Source organism: Tamandua tetradactyla, chromosome 6 (genome assembly GCF_023851605.1).
Source record: "Tamandua tetradactyla isolate mTamTet1 chromosome 6, mTamTet1.pri, whole genome shotgun sequence".
NCBI classification, from domain to species: domain Eukaryota; kingdom Metazoa; phylum Chordata; class Mammalia; order Pilosa; family Myrmecophagidae; genus Tamandua; species Tamandua tetradactyla.
In genome coordinates this window covers 66,519,929-66,546,924 of record NC_135332.1, presented here as the reverse complement: position 1 = coordinate 66,546,924, position 26,996 = coordinate 66,519,929, and the positions used below count along the sequence as shown (strand labels likewise).

The 26,996-nt window shown below is 39.3% G+C and overlaps 1 protein-coding gene and 1 pseudogene across 24 annotated transcripts in view; both read right to left on the bottom strand.

The window, feature by feature from the left end:
- MYOCD (myocardin) overlaps nt 1-26,996 on the bottom strand; it is a 510,995-nt gene that overhangs the window by 73,573 nt on the left and 410,426 nt on the right. The window lies entirely within an intron of this gene.
- Nucleotides 118-26,686, bottom strand: LOC143685663 (translation machinery-associated protein 16-like; annotated as a pseudogene).

Here is a 26,996-nt window from a genome sequence, read left to right as displayed (position 1 = left end):
AATATTAAAAGGTACATCAGGTGTGCATGGGTAGTTTAGTGGTTAGAATGCCTGCCTTCCATGAGGGAGACCTGGGTTCAATTCCCAGATCCTGCACGCCCCCACCAAAAAAAAAAAAAAAAAAAAACACAAAGAGAAAAGGTACATCAGGCAACAGAAGATTACAAGATGAAGAAACAGGAAATGATGACCTAATCCAAAGAAACAAGATAATAAAAATCCAGACGCTATCAAGGAGGCAGTCCAGACTTTGAACATCCAGGAAAAAGACCTAAAAGATGAATCTCAATATGCTCAAGGAGATAAAGGATAATGCAGAGAAAACAATAAAGGATCTCAGGAAAACAATGAGTGAACAATATGAGAATCTCCATAAAAAGGAGGACATCATTTAAAGGAAACAAAGAGAAATACTGGAGTTGAAGGCCTTGACAACTAAAAGGAAAAAATTCCCCTGAGGGTTACAACAGCAGATTGGGGCTGGCAGATGAAACAATCAGTGAATTCCAAGACAAGACAACTGAAGTGATTCAATCTGAGCAGCAGAAAGCAAAAAATGAGAAAATTAAACAGAGTTCATGAATTCTGAGAGACACCATCAAGTATACCAGTATATGCATTATAGGAGTCCCAAAAGGAGAAAAAAAGAAAGAAATAGAAGGAATGTTCAGAGAAATAGCAGGAAACTCCCCAAATTTAACTAAAGTCATGAATATGCATATTCAAGAAGCCCAATGAACCTCGAATAAGATAAATTCAAAGAGAACCATGACCAGACATATAGTAGTCAACTGTCCAATGCAAAGGACGAGGAGAGGGCTCTAAGAGCTGTAAAAGAAAAGTAATGTTTTAGGTACAAGGGAGTCCTAATATGATTAAGTGCTTATTCTTCTTCAGAAGCCAAAGAGGCAAGAAGGTAGTAAGGCAAATATTTAAATGGCTGAAAGAAAACAATTCTCAACCAAGCATTTTGTAGCAAGTGAAATTATTTTTCAAAAATGAAGGGGAGATTAAGGCATTCCTAGATAAACAAGTTCATTGCCACTACACCTGTCTTATACACAATGTTAATGGGAGTTCTTCAGACTGAAAAGAAAGGACACCAGACAGTGGACAAAGTGACATAAATAAAGAGATATAATTTCTAACAAGTATGAAAAAGAAAGTGGGAGGAAGGAAGGATATAGGGACAGTGCATGTGTATGCTCTGGAAGTCAAGTTGATATGAAATAAAAAATGAATGTTATAGATTTAAGATGTTAAATTTTACTCCCATGGTAACCACAAAGAAAATACATGAAAAATATATAGAGAAATAAATGAAAAGAGACTCAAAATATTATGATGCAAAAATCAAATAAATATGAAAGTTAGCATTAACAGAAGAATTGAGGAAAAAAATAGGTATGAGACAAAAATAAAATAGCAAAATGATAGAAGAAAGTCATGTATTAACAATAGTAACTTTATATGTAAATGGATTAAGCTTTCCAGTCAAAAGGCAGAGATTGGCAGAATACTTAAAAAAAAAAAAGTCTGCCCCAACTATATGCTATATACAGAGACTGACCTTAAATTCAAAGACACAGTAGGTTGAAAATGAAAGGATGGGAAATAAATTATAACAAATAGTAACTAAAAGAGAGCTGGGGTTGCTATACTAATAACAGATGAAATAGATTAAATTAAAAACTGCTATGAGATACAAACAAGGTCACTATATAATGATAAAGGGGTCAGTTTAACAAGAAGGCATAACGATTATAAATGTAACCAATGGGGGGACCCCAAAATATATGAACCAAATATTGACAGAGTTGAAGGAGAGACAGTTCTAATTAATAATACAATTCAATACTTGAAGATACCACTATCAATAATGGATAGAACATCTAGACTGAAGACCAATAAAGAAATAGAAAATTTAAATGATGCTACAAACCAACTAGACCTACTAGACATATAAAGAACAGTCCACCAAACAACAGCAGAGTACACATTATTCTCAAGTGCACATGAATTATTCTCCAGGATACACCATGTCAGATCACACGAGTTACTCAATAAACTTAAAAAATATTGAAATCATACAACGTATCTTCTCCAACCACAATGGAATGAAGCTAGAAATCAATAAAAGAAGGATAACTGGAAAATTCAAATATGTGGACATTACACAACAAACTCTTAAACACCAACGGGTCAAAGAAGAAATCACAAGGGAAGTTAGGAAATACCTTGAGGCAAATGAAAATGAAAACACAACATACCAAAACTTATGTGATGTAACAAAGGCAGCACTGAAAGGGAAAAATATAGCTATAAATGCTTACATTTAGAAGAAGAAAAAGATCTTAGATCAGAGTCCTTACGTCACAACTGGAGGATAAAAAAAAAATGAGTAAAGTAAACCCAAAGTGAAGAAGGAAAGAAATAACAAAGATTGGAGTGAAGATAAAGGAAATAGAAAATAAAAACACATTAGAGAGAATCAAGGAAACCAAAAGAGGGAACTTTGAAAAGATCAGTAAAATCAACAAGTCCTTAGGGCAGAACCACAAAGAAAAGAAGAGGACACACATAAGTAAAATCGGAAATGAAAGGAAGCAGATTACTACAGACCCTGAAGAAATAAAAAGGATTATAAGATGGGACTATGAACAAGGTATGCCAACAAATTAGATAACCTAAATGAAATGGAAAGATTCCTAGAAACTCACAAACTACCTACAGTGGCTCCAGAAGAAATAGATCTCAACAGATCAATAGCAAGTAAAGAGATTGAATCAGTCATCAAAAACCTTCCACAAAGAAAAGTCCAGGACCAAATGGCTTCTCTGATGAATTTTACCATACATTCCAAGAAAAATTAACACAAATTCTGCTCAAACTCTTCCAACAAATTAAAAAATCAGGACCACTTCCTAAATCATTCTATGAAACCAACACTGCAACAATACCAAATCCAGATAAAGATGCCACGAGAAAAGTATATTACAGCCAATATCCCCTATAAATGTAGATGCAAAAAATTCTCAGCAAAACAGTAGTAAACCATATCCAACAGCACATTAAAAGATTTACCATGATAACTGAAGTTTATCCCACGTATACAAGGTTGGTTTAATATAAGAAAATCAATTAATGTAATACACCATATTAATAGAATGACGGAAAAGGACAAATGATGATTTTCAATTGATGCAAAAAAGGCATTTGACACAATCTATCACACTTTCTTCTTCTTCTTTTTTTTTTTTTAACATTTTTATATTCTGGAATATAACATATATACAAAAAAGCAATAAATTTCCAAGCACATTTTAACAAGTTGTTATAGAACAGATTTCAAAGTTTGGAATGGGTTACAGTTCCACAATTTCAGGTTTTTCCTTCTAGCTGCTCCAAGACACTGGAGACTTACAGAAATATCAATATAATGATTCAGCAGTTATACTCATTTGTTAAATCCTATCTTCTCTGCTATAACTCCTCCTTTTCCTTTGATCCATCTCCCAATTTTTAGGGATATTTAGGCTATGACATTCTAATTTTTTCATGTTGAAAGGGAATATCGACAATATAGGATAGGGGGATGGAACCAGTTGATGTTCTTGGAGAGGCTGCCCACTCTGGGTTTTAGGACTCATCTGGCCTTGGAAGCATCTGGAGATTATAGGTCTGGAAAGTAAACTCAGTGCATGAAAGTTTTATAGACTCTCAGAGCCCAGGTGTTCTTTTGGTCTAACAAGAATGATGCTGGTTAGGGTTTGGGAAACCATGGAAATTAGCAATATCTAGCCTGAAGTTTGCATAAGAATAGCCTCCAGAATAGCCTCTCTACTCCACTTGAACTCTCTCGGGCAGTGATGCCTTATTTTGTTAAACTTCTTTTTCCCCTTTTGGTCTGGAAGACGTTGTCGATCCTACGGTGCCAGGTCCAGCCTGATCACCAGGAGCCGTGTCCCACACTGCCAGGGAGACTCACACCCCTGTATGTCATGTCCCATGTAGGGGGGAGGGCAATGATTTTCCCTGCCGAGTAAGGCTTAGAGAGAGAGAGGTCACATGTGAGCAACAAAAGAGGTCCTCTGGAAGCAACTCTCAGGCATAGTTATTGGTAGGCTTATCTTCTCCACTACAGAAACAAGTTTCAAAGAGAAAAACTCAAGATTAAGGTCTCAGCCTATTAACTTGGGAATCCCTAGTATTTGAGAAGATAGTTAATAGTTCTGTATTTTTTCTCCAGTCCCTCAAGGAACTCCCAGCATGCGTTCTTGAAAAACACACTTAGAGAACTAGCAATAAAGAAAACTTCCTCAACATGATAAAGAACATATATGAAAAATCCACACATAAGATCGTACTCAATGGTGAAAGACTGAAAGCTTTCCCTCTAAGATCAGGAATAAGACAAGGACACCCACTGTCACCATTATGATTCAACATTGTACAGAAGTTCTAGCCAGAGCAATTAGGCAAGAAAAAGAAATAAAAGTCATCACATTGGAAAGGAAGAAATAAAACTTTCCCTGTTTGCATACAGCATTATCCTATATACAGAAAACCCTGAAATAGCCACAACAAAGCTCCTAGAGCTAGTAAACCAATTCAGCAATGTGGGAGGGCACAAGATCAACATGTAAAAAAGTTAGTTCTGTTTCTACACTGGTGATGAAACTTTGAAGAGGAAATCAAGAAAAAAAATCATGTACAATAGAAACCAAAAAGTCAAATTTCTAGGAATAAATTTAACTAAGATGCAAAGGACTTATGCATGAAAAACTATCGAACATTGCTAAAAGAAATTTTAAAAGACCTAAATAAATAGAAGGATATTCTGTGTTCATGGGTTGGAAGACTAAACATCAAAGTGACTATTTTCCCCATAGTGATTTATATATTCAGCAAAATTTCCAAAGCCTTCCTTGCAGAAATGGAAAAGCCAATCATAAAATTACTATGGAAGGGTAATATAAATCATAGCCAAAATGATCTTCAAAAATAAGAATTGGAGAACTCACATTTTCTGATATTAATACTTACTACAAAGCTACAATAATCAAAGAGCATGGTACTGGCACAAGGACAGACATAAAGACCAATGGAATTGAATTGAGAGTTCAGAAACAAACCTTCACATATATGGCCAATGTGTTTGTAATGAGGGTGCCACCTCCACACAATGCAGAAAGAATAGTATTTTTTCAACAAAAGGTGCTGGGAAAACTGGGTGTCCATGATACAAAATAATAAAGGTGGGTCCCCACCTCACACCATATACAAAAAGCTCAAAATGGATAAAGGATCTAAACATAAGAACCAAATTATAAAACTGCTTGAAGAAACCATTTGGAAGCATCATCAGGACCTTGTGTTAGGGAATGGTTTCCTAGACTTTATACCAAAAATCTGAGCAATAAAACAAAAAATAGATAATTGGGATTTTGTTAAAATTTAAAACTTTTGTGCATCAAAGGATCTTATCATGAGAGTAAAATGACAACCCACAGAATGGGAGAAAGTATTTGGAGACCATGAGAGTTTTTATATCTAGAATATATAAAGAAGTTCTTCAATTCAACAACAACAACAACAACAACAACACACACACACACACACACACATATATACACACACACATACAAATAGTCACAAAACGCAAAGATCCTCAACATCATTAGTCATTAGGTAAATATAAATCAGTCAAAGTGAGATATCATTTCACACCCTCTAGAATGGTTATTATTTTTTTAAAAAAACAAAACAATAAATGTTGGAGAGAAGGTAGAAACATAGGAATACTTGTTTGTTCATTGTTGGTGGAAATGTAAGATGGTGCAACCACTGTGGAAGACAGTTTGGCAGTTCCTCAGAAAGTTTAGCATAGAATTACCATATGACGTGGCAATTCCACTTCTAGGTATTATATACTCAAAGGAATTGAAAGCAGGGACTTAAGTATTGGCAAATTTATGTTTTTATAGTGGCATTATTCACAATTGTCAAAAGATGGAAGCATTCAAGTGTTCATCAGCAAATGAATGAATAAACAAAATGAGGAATATACTCACAATGGATTATTATTCAGTCATAAAAAGGAATGAAAATCTGATATATGTGACAAACAGGATGAACCGTGAAGACTGCATGCTGAGTGGGACAAGTCGGACAAAAAAGGACAAATGTTGTATGATCTCACTGATATGCAGTAATTAGAAGAAGCAAAGTCAGAGTCGGAAATTAGAATGCAGATTACCAGGGGCCAGAGAAGGGAAAGGAAATAGGGCACTGATGGTTAATTGGCAGAGTTTCTGTTTGGGCTGATGGAAGTTTTGGTAATAGATGGTGGTGATGGGAGTGCAACATTGTGAATGGAATTAACAGCACTGAATTATGTATTCAAACGTGGTTTAAGGGCAAATTTTTAGGTCGTTTATATGTTACTAGATAAATGTTTTACAAAACACTGTAGAATATGCAACATAGTGAACTCTAGTGTAAAATATGGACTACAGTTAATAGTATAATTATACTAATATTGTTTCACCAATTATAACAAAGTATACCGCACTAAAGCAAAATGTTAATAAGAGGAGAAATTGAGTGTGTGGGGGGGGGAGGGGGTATATGGGAGCTCTGTATCTTTTACATGACTTTTCTATAGACCTATAACTTCTCCAATAAAAAAGTCAAAAATAGATATAGGAGAATATTATTAACACCTTTGTGCCAATAAAATTGACAGCTTAATAATGTGGACAAATTCCTTGACAACTTCAACTTAACAAAAACCAACAAAAGAAGAAACAGAATATTTGAACAGCTCCGTATTTAAGAAATTATACTGATTATCCAAAACTTTCCATAAAAAAATCTCCAAGTACAGATGCTTTCACTGGTGCATTCTAGCAAAATGATATGATAGGGAATAAGTTGTTTTTGTGATTTCTTTCTCAAATAACCTGCATAGTTTACATATTTCACCAGCAGTAAATAAGAATCCTCAATAATGTCATCTTTTAATGCCAAGGGTCTTGATCCAACAAGGGAAAAAGTTCATAGAGATCTCCCACTGCTAGATGCAGCTATCATAAAGGCTTTTTCAATTTTCTAGGCATGGAGCTTTTTGGTTTAGATTGAGCTGATTGAGTTGAAGGGCAATGGAAATAGAAATGAAAGGAGAAAAACAAAAGATTTTGAAGAAAAAGAATTTGCAGAATTTGTTGGTAGGAGGGAGGAAAGAAATATACATATTACTATATGTCAAAGGAGTTGTTAATCTGGGGTCTTTGGATGTATTGTAGGGAATACAAGAACTCCCCAATATTGTATGCTGCTATCTCTGTATATGTGCATTTCTTCTTTGGGAAAGGAACATTTATCAGATTCTCAAACAGTTCCCCTCAAATTTAACCACCACTAATGCAGAAACTATGATGAATTTGAGAAAGGCTGATAAAATGATGTGCTTGAGATAATCTGAATTTTAAAATTATTTATGGAGAATCATAAATATTCTCCATAAATATTTATGGAGAATCATAAATAATATGCCCAACAGGCAACTGAGTTATGGTTAAGGATGAATCAGGGCTGGGATATTGATTTGAGTATCATCTTCAAACAGGTGGCCACAGAAACTTTTTTAGCAGAATTCCTGAAGTAAAAGGGATACATTATCAGTGGAAAGGGGGAAAACTCAAATAGGGATAAGATTGCCTTATAAATAAAGACATTAAAGAAGAGTTGGTAGAGAGCACAATTTATTCTATGCATGCAATATTGAGAAAGCACTCATTTCCATACTCTTCTTTTCTTGGTAAAAATTCTATCATTTGCAGATTTTTCATAGAAATATTAAAGGCATTCATACATTATGTCCACTCAATCATGCAATGAACATATGAATGCCTACTATGTGAAAGATAGGGTTTGCCATTGTTATAACTAAAAGTGAAAGGATGGATTTTTCCTTTATGACCTAACATAGAAGTTGGGGAGATAAGATCAATATTCCCTGATTACAAAATCTTGTTAGCCCATGTTTGTTTTTATTTCCCTGCTTCTCCTTCTTTTGTATCTTATAAGTACCATCGCTTTTTTCAAACATATTTCCCCCCAAAGAATCTGGTTTTCAAGGGCTGTTAATCTCCCAAAACCATATACAAAAAAAGGTTGCTCGTTTGTATATATATATATATATGCAAATTTCTGTGATCTAGTCTGTGACATTTACCAGAATTCAGTATGACTCTGGGACCTGCAAAGATTAAAAACCAACAATTCATATCGAGATTAGGTCATCTCATACCTTTTCTAGCAGGCTCTCTCCCTGTAGTCCTTCTTACACAGCTTTATCAGACTAACTTCCCCAACACCCCATTTTCATAAGATTACTTTGTGAAGTGTTCTACAGGGGCTCCTTACTCTATCATTGTAGTCCTTTTCACAAGTACTATTTCCCACACAAATTTGGTCTTACTCCTCCTGAGTCCAACATCTGCCATATGTATATATTCCTCATTTTTTTTCTGAAGCTCTCAAATTATTTCTCTTAAATACAAGTAAAGACAAGTAGAAATGAACTGCACTTATTTCGTCATCTGAGTCATCTGTTTCATCTTTTGGTAGCAATTCCCCTAAATCTTTGTCTACAGTTGTAATATATTTCCTCTTGCACTTCTTGAGGATGACATCATTAGGATGGATTTTCTCATGTTAATGTTTGGCAATTTCTTCAGACCAATATCCCATTCCCCAAAGTTTTCAGATTAATTGCATTTACAACTTCTGGAATCTCAAGGCCTTGTCCTTCACACTGCTGATGCACACGCCATCATCTACCTGATGTCTCCCAGTAACAGGGACCCCTTCCCTACCTGTCTTTGACACTGTTGTGTAACTCAATCTGCTCCAGTTCATTGCTGAATAAATTTAAATATATTTGATTGATTTACAAGCATCTTTCTTTGAATATTCTACTGTTTTGTGGATCAAGATTGTAGTAATTAGGTTCAGGTGTCTACCTGGCCAAGTGATGGTGCCCAGTTGGTCTGTTGCTGTGGACTTACTTACATCAGCATGTGAAATTCATCTATGGCTGTTTGCATCTGCGGTGGGCTAAGGAGAGTGCCTTCCACAAAGAATGAGGCTTAAAAGGAGGGTTAGAAGAAAGAGAAACAGCTCAACACAGCTCCAAGGAGCTCAACATAGCCAGCACAACACAGCTCAGAGGCGGCTCAGACCCAGAAGTTTGGAGATGTAGAAAGGAATCACCCTGTGGAAAGCCATTTGAACCCCAAACAGGGAGAGAAGCCCAGCAGACGTCACCGTGTGCTGTCCCATTTGACAGAGAAACCCAGATGAAAGCCAGCTGCCTTTCCTCTGAGGAAATGTAAATTTGTCACTAAATAAATCCCCTTTGTAAAAGTCAATCCATTTCTGATATATTGCATTCCAGCAGCATTAGCAAACTAAAACAGAAATGATTGTGAAATGATGTTAGCTTTTCACCAATAATTTTGAGATACAAGGCTTCATTTTTCAATTTGTCCTTTATTTTTTCTTGTTTATGGGCCTCTCCTGTAACTTGAGCTGTTTTTCTATCATATGGGTGGATAACTTTTTTTTTTCCTGTCCTTCCCTTTTTCCCTTTGATGCTTTAGGCTTTCCAGGCAGTCACATGCTAGCCCTGAGCACCAACTGGGGCATCTGCCCTGGGTGCAGGGCTCCACAGCTGAATAGTCAGAGGAGGGGTTGTTCTTGGGAGCTCCTACAATACAGTCACCAGAGTGCACCTGGGAGTATATCGCTCACCTCTGATTATGGGAATTTGGTGTATAGTTTAAGGTTAGCCTAAACCTTTCACTTATTCCAATAGTTGGCCAACCATACCCGCCAGGTATTAAAGAGGTTTCCCTTTTCCACTCCTTTTGTAATGTCACCTATATCCACTAAAGTTCTAATATAAGCCATGTTCTGTTTCTAGTTTCTAGGTGCTAAGTAATAATTTACATACCTCCCTCATCTTTTTCCTGTAATAGTAAAGGTAGAAAATGTTTTCTATTTCAAGATGGCAGACTGAGCATAATCCCTGGATTCCTAGAAATAACAGAAACAACAATTTCACAAATCAACACCTATACTGGCAAAGAAGATCAGAGGACCAGAACTATAAGGAAGCTACGAACATGGAAAGAATGTGAGATTGAATTATAAAATCACACTCCCAGATGTATCCAAGTATTAGAAGTGCAAAAGTGGTACCAACCCCTTTTTAGCACAAAGAAGTTAAAATGGTCACTGCCCAGATATCCCTGAAGATTGAGTGAATGGTCAAGCGAGAAGGACAAGGGGAAACTTAGAAATTAGGATTTAACAAGTGATTATGACTGCTGACTCATTATATGGGTATTTCTTTTTAGTTTCTAGTGTATTAGAATAGCCAGAAGGAAATACCTGAAGTTATTGAACTGTAATCCAGGAGCCCTGATCTGCGATGGTTGTATAGCTATAGAGCTTTTATCATGAGACCATGTGATTGTAAAAATCTTGTGACTGATACTCCTTTTATCCAGTGTATGGGAAGATGAGTAATAAAATAAAGACATAACATGAAAAAATACCCTTATGTAAACTATGGACAATAGTTGTAGTACAAATTTAAAAATCTGTTGTCAATTGTAACAAGCGTTAACTACTGTTAAAAAAAATAGATTTACAAAAAAAGTATTATAATCAATTGTAACAAATTTTCCACATCAGTGCAAGTATTGATGGTGGAGTGGTGGATAGGAATCCTATATTTTATGCATGATTGTTTTGTAAACCTGCAACTTCTCAAATAAAAAAGATTTTTTTTAAATTATAAAAAAAAAAGGAGGGCGCAAGGGTAGTTCAGTGGTAGAATTCTTGCTTGCCATGCAGGAGACCTGGGTTCTATTCCCAACCCATGTACTTCCCAAAAAACAAACAAGCAAAACATACAAAATTCAACAAATGGTGCTGCAATAATGGGATACTCACATGGAAAAATAACGAAATGTGACCCTGCCATACAGCATACAAAAAAAAAAAATTATAAACAAAAGAAGAAACATTGCTTAATAAATTCTTTTAGAACCCCCCCCCCCCAAAAAGGGCCAAGAGTCCTCCAGGCCCCATAGCAGGAGGGGGCTCAAAATAGCAGGGATGTTAAGTGTGGTACTAAAGCAAGAGGTCAACCTCTATCTGGCCTGTCTCCCTCTCCACAGTGGGCTAGACACTGGCTATGTAGTGTGGGACTACCTGCCTCCAAATGGGAGCAGCAAATATGGCAGCGTGGGTGGCCTCTGGATTTCCGGCATACCCAAGAGGGTCAAGTTTCTTCATGGCCTGAAAGTAGCTATTGACTCATCCTGTCCTTACGTCAATCCCTAGAATCAGATGGAAATGCCAGAGCCATCAGCATGCCTTTTCCCTGCAGGCTGTGCTCACCATTGCACCAGACAGCCTAAGTGTTTGCAGAATTGCCTAACCTCCAAAGAGAGGCAGCACCCTGAGAGAGAGGCACCAAATATACCAATGAAAGATCGCATACCTTGAGTCACAGTGTGAACAAATGGAACAAGCCTTTCTAAGAGAAAGGCAAGAGAACGTTTATTAATAAAAAAAAAGAAACTGAAGATCAGGTAAAATTTTGTTCATTAAAATGAATAAACTCAAATGGATGGTTGCATATCTGAATGAATTAGTAAGCTGGAAGATCAAGCTAAACTGCACTCTTAGAAAGTAGCATAAAGGGATAAAGGGGTGCACTCAATGCAGAAAAATTACAGGATATATTTTTTTATTTTTTTTATTTTTTTCTTTTTTTTAAGAGAGAGGGAGGAAAGGAAGGAAAGACAGAGAAGGAAGGAAGGGAGGAAGAAAGGGAAACATTTTTAAACATTTTCTTGTTTTATTATATTTTGTTTGTTTGTTTGTTACATGGGCTGGGGCCGGGAATCGAACCGGGGTCCTCCGGCATGGCAGGCAAGCACTCTTGCCCGCTGAGCCACCGCGGCCCGCCCAAATTACAGGATATAGAAAAGCTTCCAGGAAAAAAAAATTATCCATGAACTAAAGAAAACTACTGATAATATCTGATTCATGTATTTAAGACCCTTTTCCTTAATAAGCTGCTTTTTATTAGCAATACTCACAAATGTAGTCCATATCATTTAATATCCTTTAAAAGATGCTATTTCAGTAGCTGCACAGTATTTCACGTTCTGATTATTCCGTAAGTTATTGAACTGAACGCCCATTATTGCACATTTAGCTTTCTTCCATTTTTTTTACCATTCCTAAAGCAGTGGCCATTCCTTGTAGTTAATTTTGGGCTTCATCCTTGACTATTATTTGAGGATAAAGTCCTAGAAGTGGAATTGCTTGGTTATAGGAAATACCAAATTTGAAGGATTTTGGTACAAATTGCTCTCCCAAAAGGTTGCTTCTGATTTTCTTCTCACTAGCAAAGTAATGTTGGGTTGACCTCTTCCCTTGGGTCTTGCTGCTTTTTTATCACTTGGAGGCTGCATAATCCTTTTTTCCTACAAAGCGAGAGGTCAGTCTGCCAGCTCAGTTTTCCCAGGCGAAAGGGAGTGGCAAGAGAGCCAAGTCCAGGATCACCTTGGCAGTAGGATATGTCCCTGGGTAGCTTCTTCTCCAGGTTTGGTCAAGCTTCAATGCCAGCGGTTAGAGGTTGAGTGACCGTATCCTTTCCTGTGGCTGTTCCACCCTGTGCTGTGGGAAACCCCCCACCTTCATCCCTGGGTTAGGTGAAGCTGCCTTTCCTTATGGGAGCTCTCAGCTATTACGCAACTTTTTATTCCACTGCATCTTTGTGCTTTGCTGAATAGCACCTCCCTTGATGCTTTCTGCTTGGTGTGGCCATTTGTGCACCCAGGGTTCTTGGCAAATCTCCACTCTTCCACTGCAGCTAAAAAATGCTCCGAGTAGAGGGTTGCTTTGTTTTCAATTTTTTATTGTAGTAACATTCATACAACTCAAAATTTCCCATTTTACCACTTTCACGTGTACAAATTAGGGGTACTAATTACACTCACAATGTTGTGCCACAACCACCAACATCCATTACCTCAAATTTTCATCACTACAAACAGACACTCTGTACCAATTAAGCAAGAACTCTGCATTATACTCACCCTCCAGCCTTGGGTCACAAGCAATCTACTCTCTGTGGATTTTATTATTACAGGCATTTCATATAAGCAAGACCACACAATATTTGTCTTTTAGTGCCAGGTTTACTTTACTCGATATGATGTTGTCAAGGTTCATCCATGTCATCACATGTATCAGAACTTCATTCCTTTCTACAGCGGAAACAGATTCCGTTGTATTGTCTATACCATAGTTTGCTTATCCACTTTATCTGTTGATAGACACTTGGGTTGCTTCTACCTTTTGGCATGTGTGAATAAGGTACTTATGAACACTGGTGTACAAATACCTGTTTAAGTACCTGCTTTCAATTCTTTTCTTGGGTATATACCTAGGAGTGCAATTGCTGAGTAATATGGTAATTCTGTGTTCAACTTTCTGAGAAATAGAAAGTTGCTTTCTGGTCCACATCTTCTATCATCCCCAGTTCTAGCTACCTACAAATCATGGGTATCCATGGAATCTTCTTCTCACTTCCTTTGAGGCCATACTGTTGTCTTCTAGAGATGAAGGGAGGTTAGTTCCTAGTGTCCTTCCCATATCATTCCAAAGTGCCTTATGGATGGCAGAAATGCCTCCTGTGCTTTGACATTCGGGTGCCAATCTTCCTTAGCTTCTAGAAGCAAAGCAGTTTCCCCCTACCCCCGATCTCTGCATGCTTTTGACCATCAAGAGTCTGTGCCCAAGTTGCTTCTTTACTCAGAAATCCGGAGCTTTTGGGTACACTGGTGGTTTAGTAGAATGCTCGCCTGCTATGTGGGAGACTGGGGTTCAATTCCTGGCCCATGTACTCCCCAAAAATAAGAAAAAAGAAGTCCTGGGCTCTTGATTCTGATCCCATCATTTGCTGAGCCATTCTTGCCCCAGTGCCACATGATTTAAGTTGTTCTAGGCTCATAATATAATTTCATGTCTGGTAGGGATAATCATATTACCCTCCTTTATAAAGGTTTCTGGGCTATTTGAGCCTGTTTCTTCTCCCCCCTCAAAAAAAACTTCAGGATCACAAGTTCAACCACCACCCCATACCCCTCCCCAAAGAAGAGGGAGGACACACTGTTACTATTCTCTAATTATAAATGTAAATCCCACCAGTCAAAAAAGCAGCACCCTGTTCAACAGTCATTATTAAAGAATCTATAGACTTCTGGGTCAAGAATAGCGGGAAACCAGGACTAGGATTTCTGTATGCAGGATGGGGCTGCATTGGGTTCCCAAGTCTGGAATAGGGACAAAATTTTCTCTGCACACCACGCAGAATTACAGTAAAAAACATGCCCCTTGCCTGGGCCCAGGAGACGATGCAGAACCACCTGGAAGAACAAGGTCCAGGCGTAAATGCATGGCTCCCTTGAGAGTTTCAAGTTAAAGAAGGTGGAAAATGACAGGCCTGCTAGACATTGCGACATGTCTATTGTTGTGTCTGCCACATACCCACAGGATGGGCAGGCCTTTCCTGATTCAAAAGGGAGGCGGCATGAAGGAGCAAGGGCACTGGGAATGGAGAACATGGATTCAAGCTTTGACTTGGGCGAGTCATTTATTTCTGAAAGCCTAGTGCTCTCATCCATATGTAACAATGGATATTGATGTTATTAATCAAGAATGATATCCACTTACAAAGTTTCACAAGACCATTGGCATGGAGTTAATGAGCTAACCACTTTGTCAACTTTACAAAGTTGTCAAATACCTTGGATTAATAATGAGTTCTTCTGGAGAAGGCTCTCATCTTTGGTTCTGATTAAGACCTCCGAAGAGGTGGGGGATTTAAGTTGCCATGGGAACACTCACGGGCAACTTTAAAAATGTCATCTGATCCCTTCAACGTTGGCCATGCCCAGGGCTGCTAGTTCCTGGGGAGGGGCAGGTTGTGCCATTTGTAGAAAGAGGATATTCAAGGGGCAGGGGTACCACAGTACATGGAGTAGGAAGAGGGGACAGGAAAAGAGGTGGAGGGGGTCAGCTAGGCCATGCTCGCTATTAACAAATCAAATCCTCAGCTTTCCTTCCCGCTTTCCTTTATTTCTTCTCCTGTCCCTCTGACAATAGTCCTGGTTGTTTTAATAATTCCTTGTAAGGAAGGTGAAGGGTAGTAATCGCTACTGAAAATTAAAAGTGTCAGTCTCTGGGATAGAAGTTTTTACAGAAACCATCTCATTGAAACCTCACAGTAACCCTGGAAGGTAACCAAGGGTTCGAGGGTTCAAGCAACTCATACAGGTTCAGGGAAGCCAAGTGAAACCCTATGACTTCAGACCCTAAAGTTCTACTCCTGGATGCAAGTACTGAATGGAACTATTTGGATGAGAAAACAATAACTTTTGCCCTCTTCTGTCTTGTGTATGTGTGTGTTTTACTTTATTTCCCCACTTTGAGGGGGCTGTTTTCAAGAGAAGAATCAGGAGTCACTAGAACATGATGCAAAGCATGTTTCATGCTACGGCCCTCCAAGCCAACTCAACATAGGAGATACTTAGCTCAGCATCACTGTCTGTGGTGTTTCCATAGCAACAGCTGACCCAAGGACCAACCTCTTTCAGGTGTCCATAGGTAGCTGGGTTACTGTACCTGAGCAACAGAGTTGATGAGCCTAGCTTAGCCTCCAACTCCAGTGAGGTTCCAGAAAGATTCCAGGCACTGACGGCATTACAGAGAGTCGTTGCCACAGTTTTGGCAAGAAGTATTGCTTTTCTGAGGATTGCAAAACACTTTATGTTCCAACCCCATGCTCGTTCATTCCTGACAGAGTGGAAAATGTGTCTCCTTGGCAGAAATGTTCCTCTTGAGTCCAGCCCAAAGATGACATTTTTAGGAAAGTTTGAGAAGAATCCTGCGGCTGTTACTGAGTCACGATAGGGTGGAAAATGGATCTTTTCTATTTAAAGAGTTTTGTGCTACTGTTTGAAAATGTCACATTGCTAGGGAACGGTGCAAATGGAAAACTTTCCATTTGCCATCGACAAAGAAAGATCGTCCCTGAATGTGAAACAATGGGTTTGGAGAGATGTTCTGTTACCTGTCTAAGGGAGCGGGAGGGATAGGAGGCTGTTGAGAGTTTAAGAGCACTGGTCTGGATAAGCTTTGTGCTCTAGAAAGGATTACTCATGTGGAATACATACAGCACACGTCATTCTAGACCCTGCTCTGCTACTAAAACAGCTGCTACTTGAGACAGGTCCCAGAAGCTCTCTGCCTCTCCCATTTCAGTAAAACAGAACAAAGAGATGTCCATGTCAGGAACTCCCCAATTTACCTGGGACCATGATTAAAAACACACATTTCCCAGGTCCCATCCTAGAGATAAAAACTCAGCAGGTGGGGTTAGATAGAGAATATATTTCAACAAACACTTGAGGTAATTCTGAGGAAAGGTTAGCTTTGATAAGCAAGCCTTGCTTCCTGCAAGCAAAAAAGAAAAAAAAAACAACAACAACCTAAGGAACTAGAATTCTATGATGTCAACTGCATATTTCTTTATTCATCTACAACTTTGAAAGCTTGAAGTTTGACTTTCAGGTGTTACCTTCACATGTGGACACTCTATCTGGTAGCTACTTCCACAGCTTATTCAAGTATCTTGGTTGTGTATTTCTGAGAAGGTCATATTATGTGGCTTTGTTTGACATGACTGCGATGGAAAAGATTAAATATAGCTTTTATTTTTCACTAAGTTCAAATAAACTTTTGATTTTGAAGGTAACATGCATTGCTTAGAAACCATGAAAAAGACCGGAATTCAGGACATCATTTCTACTTCAAATGGTACAGCTCCACGTTCATCTGTTTTATATGTTGGAATACCCAAAAAAAATTTTTTTAATGAAAATGGGTTTTGATGCTTTGGAAAATTTTGGAAAACCACAATCAAGATAGTCACCCCTCTCCCCACCATTTTCTTCATGAGGATATTACCTAAGTGGGGTGGGGGAGATATCTGTGGGAAGTTTTCCTCTAAAAAACAAGCAAGCAAAGAAACAAAAATGAAAGGAAAATAGAAAGTAGAGGTTTCCACAGTACTAGACTCAGAGTAAACTTAGTGAGAACAAATATCACAAGAGGGAATAACATTCTTGGTGTGGAAATAGCTTCCAGACAAAATGTCCACAATGATAAGACAGGTTATAAGGGAAAACACTTGGACCTATGTGGTTATGAGACCACCGAGCAGAGCTCCCAGGAAATAAATTCTGTGTCTCTATCTGGAGACAGAAGCATCTCAGGAGATTTCCTTTAGACCCTTTAACTTACCATATCATAGTAACCATGAAATATTGCATGAGCAATACATATGTAGTGTAGAAAATTTTTTAAAAAGTGAATGAGCAAAAAGGAATGAAATAATCACTCCTTATTCCCCCAGCAAGGAATAAGTACTGTTACTATTTAGTATATTCATTTGGATCAATCATCTGATCCTTCTAGGTACAGAAATAAGCAAATATATTAGGTACAAAAATGAGGCCACATTTTCATACTATTTTTAATTTAAGTAAAATTATTAATTTTTGTGTGTGTTTGAGTGTGTGGACATGTAGACTCTCAATCTTAATGTCCACACAGTATTTCATTATGTTCCAATATTTATTTAACCAATCCCTTTTCATTGTAAATTTATGTATTCTTTTCTTCCAGAAAAAAAGAAGTGCATCATTCATTCACCATATCCTTAGTAACAATAGATGATGCTATTAAAGAAAAAAGCTCTGCTAATTTGATAAGTAATAATAGTATTTCACTATTTGGGTGTTTCTAACGAGGTACACATGTTTTCATAGATTTGTTGACTGCCAGTATGTTTTCCTTAGCAAATTGCCTGCTACCATTCTTTGCCAATTTTCCAATTGCAATGCTGTTATTATTTTTCTTATAGATTTGGGAGAGCTATTTAAGTTCCCTGTAGATTTGGGAAGAGGACACTAAACATAGTGAGCTATCTATGTTGTAAATCTCCCCTGGTTTGCAGTTTGCCTTTTAATTTTGTTTTTGATTGCTTTTGGCATTTCACATTTCCATATGCAATTCTTTCAAAATTATTTTATGATTTCTATCTTTCATGTATATTTAGGATTCTCTTCTCCATTTCATATAAATATTCACTTAGATAAACTCATATTGCCATATTTTTGGATTTTGCATTTAACTTTTCAATGATCTGGAATTGATTTTAATATATAGTGTTAGAAAAGGTTCTATTTTTTCAAAATGTTAACCAATTGTTCAAATAGAATTCTTTTCTATATTGCATGGAATTTAGATATCATGGGTGTCATATAACATACTTAAATAATCTAGAATCTGTTTCTAGTCTTTCTTAATATTCTGATTACAAATATTTGGGGATTTTTTTTGTAAAAAAAAATTTTTTTTTGTAAAAAAAAATTTTTTTTGTAAACTCTTTTTGTAGCTGAGCTTACACCCAGTTTTAAATATATACTTTGAATGGTGTGAGATACCCCAAACCTCAGTTACCCGCTCCCAGTTTAGATTCCCCACATCAAAGCTTTGGAATGATTTTCAAATAATTAAAAGGCTTTGGGGAATCAAAAAGTAGCTTTTTGATTTCAGATCGAGACAATAATGCTATGTATTTGTGTAAATGCTTAAAAACAACAGGTAGAAAAAGTTTGGCCAAGTAAAATTTGAGTATGAAACAGTTTTGAACGTCCTGAGAACTTTTAGGGGAAGGAGCGCGCAAAGAAGAGACGACAAGGATGGGGAAAGGTATGATGTGGAAATAAAAAGAGAATGCGAGAAGGAAAAAAGGTTTTATTTTTTATTTGTATGTGGGAGGGGAACATCCATTCTGGTGATGGCTATTAATTCATGGCCATTTAATAGTTAATAAAAGATTTGTTAAACCAGAGGCACACCACCCAAAGTTTGGAATGAATCGGGCTATTAACTGTTTAGATCATATCAAGGCAGCATCCAGGGGTCAGAATTATTCACGTAAGCTTTCTACTCCTCTTTAACAAACAGGGCGATTATCCCACAGCACTTCCACAAAGCTGTGGGATCTAACTGAAGCCCAGAAGACTCTCCTGCTATCATTCAAGATGGCGAAGAGCTATCTCTTCCTCCATTGGGTACAGAAGACTTTCCAATGTTTTCAGCAACATTAACATCCCCAAACAATAACAGTAGGTAACTTAGCATTTTCAAACTCTTTGCCAACTGTTAGTTCTTGTTTATTTTCCAACTCTAATTCTAGATAGGTCCATCCAGTTTTACCATTCAAATGACAAAGGATTTACAGGGATCTCTGTGTTAAACTTCCATGTCTTTTAGTCCAGCCATGTAATTCACCATTGCTAAATGCATCATCCTTACCCATTAACTTCCCTTGGTTGTCATGGATACACAGCCTTCCTCATATTATTTGTATTTTCTGTTTTGCCATCCTTTCACTCAACCGTTGTTTCCCACTCCCTGCCCAAATCCTCCATATTACTTAAGTAAATTTCCCTTTGGCCTGTAGATGCCACAGAGTCAACTTTGTTACAACCTTTTCAACCTCTGAGAATGCTCATATTTTCCAAAGGAAGGCCAGAATGTGTGGTCTGAAAAGATAATTTTTTTTCTGAATTATGAGGGCATATGTATTTAATCTATACCAAAGTCATAAAATAATTCACATCTGATTATCTATTTAGTAAATAGCCCTTTGGGGGGAGGATAAATGAAAAACTACAAACATGGTGACTGATCCAGAAAATAAAAATTGTCTAATCCCTGTACCAATTATATTTCCACACAGAGCTACTTTCCTCTCTCTCCCCTCATGTTCCATGAAATCTAGCCCCTCTAAGAACAGCTCTGTCTTGATTTATGTGGGAAGGTGAAAACTCCCCAGATTTTACTAAGAATAATCCTACACGTTGTCTTCCAGCAATACTTCTAAATAATAAGACAAACAATTCCTTTCTCTGGACTCCAGCCTCCTTATGAAGCAAAGGGAGAAATTAGACTTCTTTTTTATCTGAGCAGTGGAAATATTTTTTCAAATGAAATCTTACATGGAAAAAAAAAATCAAAGAGGTGGGCAATAAAAGTAGAAACGCTCATGAAATGCCAAGGGCTCTTAGGAGCAGAGTTTGAAAACCATTGGATTGGATGACCTCTAGATTCCTTCCAAATTAGATATCTTATTTTTATGATTTTGTTCTAAAAAATCTCAAGCCTCCTAAGGAGAGGCTTCTTAGGAACAGATGCAGGAATTTTATCCAGGAGTGAAGGATGGGGGTGAAATACTGTGCACTGCACCGATATAGCTTTCTTCCTCCTGCCCATCTTGGTTCTTTGAGCTCTCCTTGCAGGAACAGTGAAAACCCCAGAGCACTGGAAAGCACCCAATTCCAGGAGAGAACTAAGCCCAGCTTCCTTAGTAACAGCAGTAGAGGGAAGCAATCCCTCTTACATCAGCAGATGGTTTCACTTCATTTTCACTTCTGCAGCACCTTCTTACAACGGACACTTGGCTACTCTGGGAATCATCTGTGCCCTGCCTAGCAACCAGCATCCCTCAGTAACTAAGAGCAGTAGGCATGCTCCCCATTCTGAATACACAATAAGCCTGGTGTCTCAAAGCAAATCCCTTTATAATTCAAAGTTCAATGATTAAGTGCAGTTCTTAGAAAACCAGAGTAAATTGTATTTCTGAAAAATATCAACCTGCATCTACATTCAGGTTCTGCTTTGAGCATGGGCAAAATACCTATGAGTCATGATTAGACAGTTTCCCCAAGGTTTGGGTGTCCCAGTATATCAGAGGGATGGTTCCTTGTGAGTTGCACAAGAGTTCAGGAGACCCGACTTTGTTCCTCCCACTAAATGTCTGTGCGATCTTGTTCAAGACAATTCAATTCTCTGGGCTTCAGTTTTCTCCTACTTAAAACAACAGAGATGAGCTAATGATCTCTGAGGCACCTTCAAGTGCTAACATTTCCTGATACTTAACTTCATTTCTGACCAGGGTTCCTTCCTTGTAGGACCCCAAATTTAGAGCTATGAGAATCTCCTTACTCTCCAGGGTTTTTCTCATGGGATTACAGTATTTCTTGTAAGAGTTCTTAGTATTTTGTCCAAAGTACACAAAAGAGATGTGAGTGGTACCCCACCAAGCATTCTAAGAGTTCAGGTATGAACTGCAGGACCCCAAAAGGGACCCTTTAGAGAGTAAAACAGTGATCCCTCTTAAAGGATGCCACAGAAATCTTCAGCATCTCCAGGACAGCCTAGTCATTAGGCATTCATACATTTATCTGCCAATTCATACATTATTCTGCTCCCTCTCAAAAAGTACTTAACCATCCCCAAATCTCTGCTGAGGCATTCCTAGACAGTGAGGATGAACTAAGAAGGCGTGAATAATCTATGTTGGAAGAGAACACTACACACTTGCTTTAGTTAAAATATGTTAGGTAACACGTGATTAAAGAATATACATAAAAAGAAAGCCACCAAGCCTGAAGAACTGGGGACTTCAAGTTTTCAAGTGAGAACCTTATGTGTCGAGGGTTGATAAAGTGCATTCCTGACCAAAGGAAGAAAGCATGCATAAAAACTTGAAGCCGAAATAGACATGGCATAACCTGATCAGTGCCAGCTTTGCAAGGGTGTGTGACCTGCATCCCATGCTTAGAAGGGCCCTGCTATGGCCATCTTGAAATTCTTAATTTTTGAACAAGCAGCCCTACATTTTTATTTTATCCTAGATCCCACAAAATATGTCGGGTCCCCGAAGACATGCTTTAGTTAAAGAGAGGGCACCTGTATGGAATGGTAAGAGAGTACTAGAAAAGGTGCAGGTTTCACGTACAAAGAAATTTGAAAGCTGTACTGAAGTGTTTGGACTTGTACAAAGAGGGTAGCACTGGCATTTTCTAAGTAACCTGGTAATATACTAAAAGTGGCATTTTAGGATAACTACTTCAGTGCTAATTCACTAGGGGAGAGAAGGCTGGTTTGGAGACTCTTAGCATGACCCAGGGATAAGGGAAAAAAGGCCACTTGGTCACAGAGGGAATGGAAAGGAAGGTGCAGATGTGAGAAACAAGTAGAAAAGAAGAATTAATATACCTTGGTAATAAATCAAGGAAAGATGATGAGAAAGACAAAGATGAATTAAACTTACGTGACAAGTTCCTTGATTTGAATTTTACCACCACCACCACCCCCCCAAAAAATCAAAGCACTGTTGCTGATATTGCTGCTTTGAGATAGCGCTTTCATCTGGAAACCTGGAAGGAAGGTGAGCACACAAACACCATTCATTCATTCATTCATTCAATATTTATTGAGTACTTACTATGTGTCCAGACCCTGTGTGAGACACTAGGTATCCATCCAGCTGTGAACAAAGCTAGCTTAGGCTCTGCCTACATGAAGCTTACAGTCTAGAGAGGGAGCCAGATTTTATACAAAAAAATTACCGTTGTGGGAATGTCAGGAAAGAGGAGCTCCATATAGTTTGGGGAGTAGGGGAGGACTTTTCTAGTCATTTCTCCCTGGTGACAGGTTCCCCGGGACATTTATTCAAATAACTAAGTGGAATTGTGACACCCACAACACTGAATTTGCTTCCTTCCAGTTGCACTCAACAACTGTGTGTATATGCGTGAACACAGGAACAATATTTATTTCCTAAAGACTCAGCATACCTGAAGAGAAAGGGTGGTGCTGACATTAAAATCACCAACAGAGTGAAGAAATAAAGAAAAGATGGGAGGCGAGTGATTCCTGACTTGTATCCCCTCCTGAAATGGTTTCCTACTAGATCTATTGGGAAACATCCTTTTCCTCTGCCATCTGCCTCGTTTTTTGTAACTCAGGTGCTCCTCTCTTGTGGTTTCTCTCCTTAATCAGTTTTTGTTTTAGGGATGGGCTTCCACTAAGCCAAGGAAGTTTTCCCCTAGGAATTCTGGAAATGGGACTAAGAGAGCAACTCAACTGCTTTGGGGAATGGCCATTCTCAACCAAGTGAGCTGGGAAAACAGTAATGTTGGTTAATAGTGATAGAAAAATGGATAAGAGCCAGAGAGAAGGGTCTTCAGGGGTTCAAATTCCCAATTTCAGTGTTTCTTCCCCTAAGTCTTAACCACATGCCTGTCTCTGACTTCTGAGTCACCCCAGCATCTTTATAAAAAGTGCTCCTCTTCGCTTGTTCAATATTCTATTATTTGATTCTGTTATTTTCAAACAAAGAGATCCCCTACTGGTTAGTGTTGAAAAGGGACAGCCAGGGATAGTAGGCAGCTAATAGCACAACAACTAAACTTTGAGAGCTATTTTTAAGTCCTGTTCTATCAATCAAAGACTATACTTTCTAAAGGTGGCTGAAACATACACACCAGAGTACAATATTGGCCTACCCAGAAAGTTGGCTCGAGCATGTCATGGAAAGCATCTTGGATGACTGTTTATGTTGCATCCTCCCAATTCTCTGACAGCTGGAGACGGCAAACCACGGAGCCAGCTGAAGACCGACAGAAAGCACACAGGGCCCCAGAGACCCCCGAAAGCCATGCTCGCTTGTAATGTATTCTCTGGTCTTCTCCCTTTCATTAAATCCTATCCTGGACTTAATGGGGGCAACCTTCATATGTGACCTCTGACCTTGACACGATTGCCCTGAAGGACACGGTCAGGCTCAGACTGTTGAGAGAGGGTTGGCCTTTGGGTGAGTTCCTGGAAGGTAAAAGCAGGACCAACATTGGGGTATTCAGGTCATAGGTCACACGGTGACCTAACATTACCATCCTGGTGAACTCAGGGTTGCCTTGCAGGAGGTTAAAAAAAAAAAAAAAAAGTTGGGCGGACCACGGTGGCTTAGCAGGGAAGAATGCTCGCCTGCCATGCCAAGAGGACCCGGGTTCGATTCCTGGCGCCTGCCCATGTAAAAAAAAAAAAAAAAAATTCATTGAAGCGTAGCCTGATGCGAGGGTGGGGGGTGGGGGTGGGGCTTAGGGGAAGATCTGACACCTGACTCATTTTTATGATGGGGAGGGGGAATGTTCGACTGGATTACACATTAATAAAATCCTCATCCTCTTGTCTGGAATTGCAGTTGGAAGGAAACATTAAAGCTGTTTGGTGCTTGAATCTCCAAACATCAAGAGTTCAAATCTCCTCTGTAATACCTCTGTTGATGGGGAGCTCATTACCTTATAAACTGACCCATACTATATTTGGATCATTGTTGCGGTTCCATAAAATTTATAAATTGGAAAAATGTCTTCCTGTAGCTTCGCTATATTAGTTCTAGTTGTACTATTTGAAGCTATAGCAAACAAGGGGAGTCTCTTTTTCAGATGTCTTTATGTATTTGAAGTCTGTCCTCTCACATCCTTCGGGTGTTCTTTTCGCTCCAGGCTGAGTTTCCAAATGATGCGACTTTGCATCCTTTTCTCATTCTCTATATACTTCAGTCACATAGTGGGAGGGACAGACTCCTGCCTCGATGGTTTGACATATTTGGTGAAAGTTTCAGCCTTGGCAGGGCTGCCAGGAGCCTCTTTGAAAAAGGGACTTTAAACTTCGCCTGTAAGATAAGTCATTTTGAGAAAGAGAGAGCAAGCACGATGCACTTGAATCAGAAGAAACATTAGCTGCCAGCAGGCAAGGAAGATCCTGGGAACAGGTTGTGTCTGTGGGATTGCCTTTTGGCCCAGGCTTGGCTGGATTTGCATTGGAGTCTTCCACTTGGCATAGAAGTTATAAGTTAATTAAAACAATAAAAATAAAAAAGGCATTTTTCAAATTTTGCAATCATTCAAATACCCAGGCAGCCCTGCTCAGGAACCACTCTGACAAAGTAACAAAGAAGAAAGAGACGCATTTCTTCCCACTCTGGAATAAGTCTTTGTAAAGTTTTGCAATCTGGTGGGAGCCCAGCCCAGGGAGATATTTCATTGTGGGTGCCCAGTGCGAGCCACTCACACCTTGGGTGAGACCCTCCCCTGGCAGACTCAGGGTGTGTGGGTGGGTGGGGGGCAGTTCATAGGGAATTCTTTGTGAGTCCTTGGGGAGAAGTTCTGTTGTAACATGATTTCTTTGCAATATCGTGACCATACTATCAAGCATACGTCCTAGAGAATGTAGCGATTTTAGTTTCAAATACATCATTTTACTTGCTCTCCTAGTAGTCCCTTCAGTCGTCCACAGCTCCAGAAAGATTAAGCCTGCCTCTGCTGGGCATTCTCTGTTTGTCCCTCCATATACACTTCCCACCTCCTCTGTCCTGCCAGGGAAGGGAGTGTACATTTTCAGGACCAAATCAACAAGGGTTTTTACCTTCTGGCGTCCAGTGGAATTCTAGCCAGTGTGTGTGTATGTCAGGGGCGGGGGAGGGGTGCCTGCAAGAACCTGGGGGGGCAGGGGAGAGACTGAGGCCAGCACATTTATTCTCTGGCTCCAAACCTACAGTGCTACGATGGAAAAAGTCTGCGTCCCCTAGCAAAGCCCTTGGCTCCTCTCTAGGGCCCCTCTCCAAATCACAGTTGCCTCTAGGCTCTGATGACAGCTCCCTTCCTTTGCCCCATATTCTAGCCCAAGGGTAGAAAACTTTTCTGCTGGGCTAACTCTTGGGGGACTTTGTACTTCTTAGCCCTGCCCACGCTGCTATCAAAGGAGGCTCCTGGAGACTCTCCCCAGTCTTTGGCACACACGGTTGGGTGTGCCATCTCCTTTCCCTCGGAGCCCTGAACAATACAGTAATTTAGCTGGTGGTGGTACTGCTAGAGCTCAGCCTTCCAAACATTACAACAATAAATGCTTTTAAAGTAAAACATTGTAACACTGCTTCCTTTATGGAAGCTCAGCCATTGGCCTCTGAAGTGTCTCCAAGTGTGAAGAGGTGACCTCACAGGGAAGGAGGGAGGGAAATCAGTGATTCTGGTTAACCTCCTCTTTGAACCTGGGACACATCTAGCCAACAGGCTGGCACAAGCGCACCTGATAAGCTCTGGGGGGCGGGACCTCTGAGAATTAGCCATATTCTGCACAGTGGATGGGACCCCAGAACCCTACCGCACCCCTGGAAGGCACAGGTCCCTTCAAAGCCATCATGCCTGCTGGAGAGGTTCACCCTCCAGAGATGAATGCCTGTACCTCTCCGCCAGGCAGGTGAAGACCTGGGCACCCCAAGGTCTCCTGGGAGACGAGTCATAGGTAGAACTTTCCACTGCTCACCTAATGGGTAGCCCCGTTCACCCAGCCCTTTCATCTCCCTGACCTTGTCTGACTGTGGGACAAAGCCGCTCTCCCATGTCAGGGTCAGGAGCCTGTGGGAACTGTAGCCCGGATGAGTCCCGCCTTGGGGTGCCCAGATCTTCACCTGCCTGGTGTAGAGGACACGCGGTCCCCCACAGAGCACGGCCCAGTGCATCAGTTTATCTGTGCAGCTCCTGCCCCTATCCTGGCCTCGTTTCCCAAACAAGGCTGAGAGCCAGTGATTATTTTTGTGTGCAGTGCCCATGCCCGAGCACATTCTGCTCCTTGCCTTCTAGTTCCAGGTACCAATAATAACTGTTCCCTGGATGAACACTGCCAGGCATGCAGACATATGGCCAAGAGAACACAGGGACCAAGAAGGATGCAGGAGCACCGAGAAGAGAAAGGTGAAGAGTGGGGATCTCCTGGCTGACTGACACATGCCCATGCTCCTTCTTGGCCCGAAGGGATGCCCAGACTTGGCTTCTATTATTTTATTTTATTTTATTTTATTGGGGTTCCATATCTCTAATACAATCTTTCCCGTTTTAACCATTTTTTAGGTGTATAATTCA